The sequence below is a fragment of the Giraffa tippelskirchi genome, chromosome 6, assembly GCF_054371585.1.
Source record: "Giraffa tippelskirchi isolate mGirTip1 chromosome 6, T2T-mGirTip1v1.2.pri, whole genome shotgun sequence".
Taxonomy (NCBI): domain Eukaryota; kingdom Metazoa; phylum Chordata; class Mammalia; order Artiodactyla; family Giraffidae; genus Giraffa; species Giraffa tippelskirchi.
The window spans coordinates 29,543,980-29,551,140 of record NC_137280.1 but is presented as its reverse complement, the minus strand read 5'-3'; the positions used below and the strand labels follow the sequence as shown (position 1 = coordinate 29,551,140).

The window sequence follows — 7,161 nt, the reverse complement described above, 5'->3', positions numbered from 1 at the left end:
AGACCAACAGTCGCCAAACCTCTGTCAATGGTCTACAGCAATATTTCCCAAAATGACAATTTTAAAGAACTGACTGCTGCTGCTGCTGCTGCTGCTGAGTCGCTTCATTCGTGTCTGACTCTGTGCGACCCCATAGACGGCAGCCCACCAGGCTCCCCCGTCCCTGGGATTCTCCAGGCAAGAACACTGGAGTGGGTTGCCATTTCCCTCTCCAGTGCATGAAAGTGAAAAGTGAAAGTGAAGTAGCTCAGTCGTATCTGACTCTGCGACCCCATGGACTGCAGCCTACCAGTCTCCTCGGTCCATGGGGTTTGCCAGGCAAGAGTACTAGAGAAACCCAAACAATTGGCCTCAGAACAGGAAAAACAAGATTGGAAATTCAGCAATTCTTGGCTTGATAAAAAGATAAAGGTATGGTTTGCACCAAATAACAACCCAGTCCTACCAGAGACTCTAAAATTCCTTCTTCTTACCACTGGACATGTATTAGGACATTGGTCAACTGACAAAATGATAGCCTTCATGAATCAATATTGGTGGAGAACCATTAACAAGGCCATAGAAATTGCCTACCTACTCATCCCTCTTGTTTGAAATACAGCCCAGAAAAACTTGTTTGTACTGCTCCCAGGCATTTTTAACTGCCTAATGAACAATTCAGGCTCTGTCAAATGGATTTGTACAACTTGCTATGTGTCACGGATATAAATATATTTAATCATGGTCTCTGTGTTTTCATACTGGTCTGAAATCTACCCTTGCAGACAGGTTACTGCTTCCTGCTTTTTCTGTGGCTAAAGTTTTTTTTTTTTTTTAGAAAAGAATATTTCTACATGGGAAACTCCTCTCAACTTTCATAGTGATTGAGGAAGCCATTTTACTGGCCTACTTAGACAAGTCTGTGTTGTTTTACTGGTTTTACAACATTTTCACTGTACTGCTGCTCCTGCTGCTGCTAAGTCACGTCAGTCGTGTCCGACTCTGTGCGATCCCATAGGCGGCAGCCCACCAGGTTCCTCCGTCCCTGGGATTCTCCAGGCAAGAACACTGGAGTGGGTTGCCATTTCCTCCTCCAGTGCATGAAAGTGAAAAGTCAAAGTCAGTCGTGTCCGACTCTTAGCGACCCCATGGGCTGCAGCCTACCAGGCTCCTCCGTCCGTGAGGTTTCCCAGGCAAGAGTACTGGAGTGGGGTGCCATTGCCTTCTCCGTTCCACTGCACTAGCAACCCTCAATCCTCTGGTTTAGCTGAATGCATGAATGGCATTAAGACGCTAATGGAAACATTTGTAGCGGTACTCTAAATACCTTGGTCAAAAGCATTGCCATTTTTCCTTCTAAATCTCAAATCCACCATTTTTTTGGAACTTATAAAATCTCACCCTTTGAGGTAGTCACAGGATATCCAAAGGACTTGAATCCTACTTTATTTTTTTTTTGACCTATGACTGATAGATATTTCCATCTCAATACAGCAAAGGTTTAACTTCTATGAAAGACAATTACGTTTTGGCAGAGCAATCTTCTCACAGTGCACTCTTGGGAGACAAAGACCTCATGTATCAGACCTTGCTGGAGATTTTGTCTATTGGAGTGGACACTTCCTGGAGAACTCTCTTCAATGTCACTGGAGAAGCCTCTATCAGATAATGCTAACAAATCACTGCAAAACTTCAAGCAATAAACACTTGGATTCAAATGACGCATCTAAAGCAAGTGCCAGACCCTGACTGAACATAAATATCATCAGGTGACCTAAAAGTAAAAAAAAAAAAAAAAAATCCCAGAATTAAAGCAGGTGACATCTGATGGGACAACTTTCCCAAGGTTTCCAAGCCAGGTTTATTGGAAGTTTGTCATAAAAACTTTGAGGATGACATAACTTTTCAAATGATAGCCAATATCTCTGATCTTGGTAACACAAGAACTTTATCTCCTGAGAGTTCAGCCTCCTATCCTTCCATGTTACTTGAATGTGACCTCCATAGGTTTTTCAGTCTGGATACTTTCCCTTTAATATGAGACACTATACCCAAAAAATGTTCTTCCTGGCTTTGAGGGGCAAAAATCCACTAACACTAGAAAAACATGACTTGATTACTGATCCTTTCAGAGAAAGTGCTTGATCGTAAGGGGGGAATATAAAAAAAACAATTAATAAAGAGAAATTTCAATTAAATAGAGTTAGGTGACCAGAAGGGGACTCTTACACCCTGGGATATTAGCAGAGCCCAAAAGGAAAAAGAGAGACAGTAAGTCCCCTACATATGAACCTTCAAGTTGGGAATTTTTAAAGATGTAAACATGCATTCCATGAACATCAGGAATGCATGAAATTGCAACTTGCCCTCCATCTCTGATTTCCAATGATCCTTCAGCTCTATCATCTGCCACCTCCTTTCCCTCCTCCAGTTAGTAACTCTTCTTGCCTGTTCACTCGATCCGAGCCCCTGCAAGCCAGCCATTGTACTGTACTACTGTGCTTTTCAAGGTATTACACTGTAAGATTAAAAATATTTTCTTTATTTTTTGTGTCAGTTTGATTTTTATGTATTATTTGAAAAGTATTATCAACCTATTACAGTACAGTACTAAATAACCGATTGTGTCAGCTTGGTACCTAGGCTGACTTTGTTAGACTTACAAACAAACTGATATATAGATATGCTCTCAGAATGGAACTTGTTCATATGGAGGGGACTTACTGGACTTCTTTCCTCCAAGGACTCAGTCATGAAAAGCCATGGACTTTTGGTTGACTGTAGCCCTCCCAACTTCCTTTTCCACTCTTTTAAGGCATCCTTCTTCCCTTCTCACATGGGGATTTGCACACTGCTCACCATAATTTCAAACCTCAAATTTCAATTCTCTGCTGATCCCACATAAACTCATCTTCACTGGAGAAATATCTGGCAGCCTATTTGTTTTAGATAAAGAACCACCTGATAGGAAAACATTTTATTGAAAGCATTTTATCCATATGAATTTCCTGATTATTAATCAGATGCATTTGAGTAAAATTGTTTTCTTATGCTTTCTTTAAAATTTTGTCAAACTTGGACAATAAATTTAGTAGCAAATGATATAACTAATAACAGGAAAATGCTTCAAAAGTAAAACCAGCCCCTGGAAAAGCATTACTTTTCAGACAGCATATAAGATTCTTTCTCTGACTTGTGTTTCTGGCTTTTGCTTTGAAATGACTTGATATTGTGTGCTTAATTCCTCCAGCCATCTGCTTTCCCACTACTGATTCTGACGTGTCTCTATATCAGAAATAAAGGATTGGTTAAAAATCTTCCCTTCAATGAACCAAATGAGAAATGAACATTTTGAGGAACTGTTTCACATAAGATATGTTTTTGCATGAAGAAAACACCATCTAGAGTTGAATGTAAGACATGTTGTGGGATTGAGAGAAAGTGCCAGACTCCATTTTCCAAGATATCCATTCTTCAAAAGAGAGGTAATGGAAATGATAAAATGAAAGGCTAAACAAAATTATGTTTACTGTTGTAACCAGCTACTAGTAAATAGCTGAATTGAAAGAGCATGTGTGAAGATGCTTTTAAAGCAGATTTTCTATTTGGTTATGGAAAGTTGGTCACATGGATAAGCTTTGAAATCTGACTGATTAAAATTTGTGTTCTGACTCAACCACCTACTTACTAGCTTTATGGCTTGACCAAATGAATAACATTTTACTGAAGTTACTTTGAAATTTCTCAAATAAAAAATTGGGGGAGAGAGTTACTAACATCAAAATTTTGTTCAAAAAACTTTGTATCTTAGCTTTGTCTTGCTTTATTTTTAGATATTCCTGCAAGAACATGATGTAAGAGGTGAGGAAGACATAAAGAGGAATTGTTTTTCCTGAAATGGGATGTAAGAAATTAATAGCAGGTGCCCTGGCATATGAACAAACAGCCCCTGGAGGCCCAGTACGAAGCAGCTTTTTTATAAAAAGACTAACTTGCCCATTATTGATTTCCTCCAAGGAAGTTAACACATTTTCACTCCACAGGTATTCCCTTGTTCATGTTGCTGTTATTTTCTTATCTATTTTTAATTTATTTTCCTATGATAAAATATAGAGGATCAAGCATCCCTTTGCTCGTAGAAACTCCCTTAGTGAAGTGAAAAGCTTTCTGCAGCTCTAAATATCACATGTTCTCCCACCATGATGTTGTTTATTACTAAATAAAAGTTTGTAGATTATCACCCTAGCACAATGCAAAGGACCACTATTTATCTTTATCCCACCCCATTTAGGCTTCCCTGGTGACTCAGACAGTAAAGAGTCTGCCTTCAACGCATGAGATACAGGCTTGACCCCTGGGTTGGGAAGATCCCCTGGAAGAGAAAATGGCAACCCACTCCAGTATTCTTGCCTGGAGAATTCCATGAATAGAGGAGCCTGGTGGGCTACAGTCCATGGGGTTGCAAAGAGTCGGACATGACTAAGTGACTTTCATGCTTTACATTCCGTTTTTATTCTATGACCATACAAAGTGTATCATTTTAAACAGAAATATTGAAGAATATATTAGCATCTGCCAAGTTTTTTGCAAGTAGTCAGCTTCATAACTCTATTTGTATCTTAAAAGCACATTTACCAGATGTTATTTATAAACATGGCCATCATTAAACTTCATGAGAAATGATTCCGTAGGATAAATAACATGTTGAAACACATTATTACCATTCCTGTGGAAAGCTTGGGGTCCATTTGAGGTTTCTCAATGGAGAAATTTAGTTATATTTCCTCCAGTGCTTTAACTGCTGCTGTTAGTGGCGTTGCCAGCATCCTGGAGGAAAAATAAATATAGCATTTCAATTATCATTAATGTTTTAATATTGGTAAAGGTCATGATGCATTTTTATATGCTATTAATTGAAATGTTGCTAATGTCTTGGCTTAGGGATTCTCTCTAGAGATAAATAGGAGCAAAATATAATTCAACAGTTTTTATAATTTAACATTTTACTGTAAACACAACTGCCAATCCCAATAGATGCAATATTAGAATTCTGACAAGAGCTCATATCTTATCAATCTTATTTGTCTAATCAGCCCAAGTAGTTATCCAATTGTTTGCTTTTAGGAAAGCAGGTGCTTTCATTAACTTTTTTTTTTTTTTTTAAAGAGTTTGGTTTACTGATTTTATTTCACTGATTAGAACATTTTATTTTATTAACAGCCATTTCAGTTTTTCCTCAGAGAAGGAAATGGCAACCCACTCCAGTGTTCTTGCCTGGAGAATCCCAGCGACGGGGGAGCCTGGTGGGCTGCCTTCTATGGGGTCGCACCGAGTCGGACACGACTGAAGCGACTTAGCAGCAGCAGCAGTTTTTCCTCATTTTCAGATTGACTCAATTTGAACAACATATATGAGTATAACATTTTCAAGAATTAAAGACAATTAAACTGAGGCAACTCTCTCAGGTATTCTTGCCTGGAAAATTCCATGGACAGAGAATCCCCACGTGACAGCTAGTCGCACGAACAGAAGCGACACAGCCACGCACGCATGCTCAGTCGCTCAGTCACGTCATGAACTCTAGGCCGTCAGGCTCCTCTGTCCACGGGTGTCTCCAGTCAAGAATACTGGAGTGGGTTGCCATGCCCTCCTCCAGGGGGTGTTCCCGACCCAGGGGTGGAACCCACATCTCTTACGTCTCCTGCACTGCAGGTGGATTTATCGCTGAGCCACCCGGGAAGCCAGAGAGACTGAGTATACGTGCACTCAAATTGAGGTATTGTTTTTAACACATTATTTTGATAAAACATGACAGGGCCTCATAAAGTGACTCATTCTGAATTATATGTCCACATGGCAGTAGAGACTTCAGAATGGAGAGTTAATGAGAGAATTAATAATGTTGTCACTGTCTTTAGATGGCTGATTTTATAATTCACCTCCATGTTTGATATTTTTACTTGTATTTTAAAATATGTTAAATATGATTCTGCTATTCTATGAAAAGGTGGTTTGAGAGCAGTTCTTTCCTGTGAACTTTTTTCTAGTCTATAGCAATATTAATATAAAAATTGAAATTAAATATAAGATGTTATTATAGAAATTAAAAGACCCTGATGCTTGGAAAGATCGAAGACTACAGAAGAAGGGGGTGGCAGAGGATGAGATGGTAGATAGCATCATTGACTCAATAGACGTTAGTTTGGGCAAACTCCGGGAGATAGTGTTAGACAGGGAAGCCTGGCATGCTGCAGAGCACGGGGTCACAAAGAGTTGGACATGACTTAGTGATTGAACAACGGCAACACAGAAATTTCACAGAATAATTTTTGTCTGTTGACTGTAAAATTATGGACTTGTATTTTTACCCTTTATATTATCATTTCTCTTGAGATTAATTTTGTTGTATTTTACAAAGATATTGTTCCATGATAGATTAATGATGATGGAAATAAACTTGGTCTTTTACCACCAATGGTTGAAGAAATACTGTCTAGAAGATACTTGAAATGTGAGCCAACATAGACTTAATTTCAATTTCCTTCTATCTGCTGGAAAAATGTCTTAATATGCCAATTTCCTCAGAAGGGTAACAGTCACATCTTCTCTGCCTTTAAGTAGATTATTACAGCCAAAAAGGAGATCAAGAAGCCTAGGGATTCCAGCAAGTCCCTGGGTCACCCTCAGGCAGCAACGCAAAGTGAATTTCCTTAGTGGTGATACTTGCTTAAAGAGATCCCTGCCCAGACTGTCGAGTTTATGTTCAAAGTGAAATTCAGAAATGATACATGGAGTGTCAACCCAAGGCAGCTGCAGAACAAAGACAGACCTCTCGAATTTAAGGTTTTCCTCATTTTTGTTTTTTTGGGTGCTGATGCTAATACAATATCCCTTGTATTTCTCTGGACTTTCTTTAGTACACAAACATTCGTTCAGTTAAATGACCTGGCAAAAAAAAAAAAAAAAAACAAGGAAAGTACTCTACCAGTTGGCTTTGGTGGAGCAGTCATTCTACTATTTACTGAAGAAAACTTGAAGGAGTCAAATATGACTCAGAATTCCAGATTTGGGACTGAGTTACCCTAGCCGCCTTAAACTGCAAAATATTATTGGTCAGCAGATAAATAAAGGAACGTCAAGAGTAAGGTGACGGGTATGTGAGAGACTGTATCTGGAAAACAC

The 7,161-nt window shown here is 38.9% G+C and overlaps 1 long non-coding RNA gene across 1 annotated transcript in view; it reads left to right on the top strand.

Annotated features, from left to right (window-relative positions):
- The first annotated feature begins 5,535 nt into the window (after positions 1-5,535).
- The window catches only part of LOC145511648 (uncharacterized), a 28,649-nt gene continuing 27,023 nt past the window's right edge, over positions 5,536-7,161 (top strand). The window contains exon 1 of the long non-coding RNA XR_014058023.1: positions 5,536-5,755. This is a non-coding gene — a long non-coding RNA (uncharacterized LOC145511648). The remainder of the gene's footprint in view (positions 5,756-7,161) is intronic.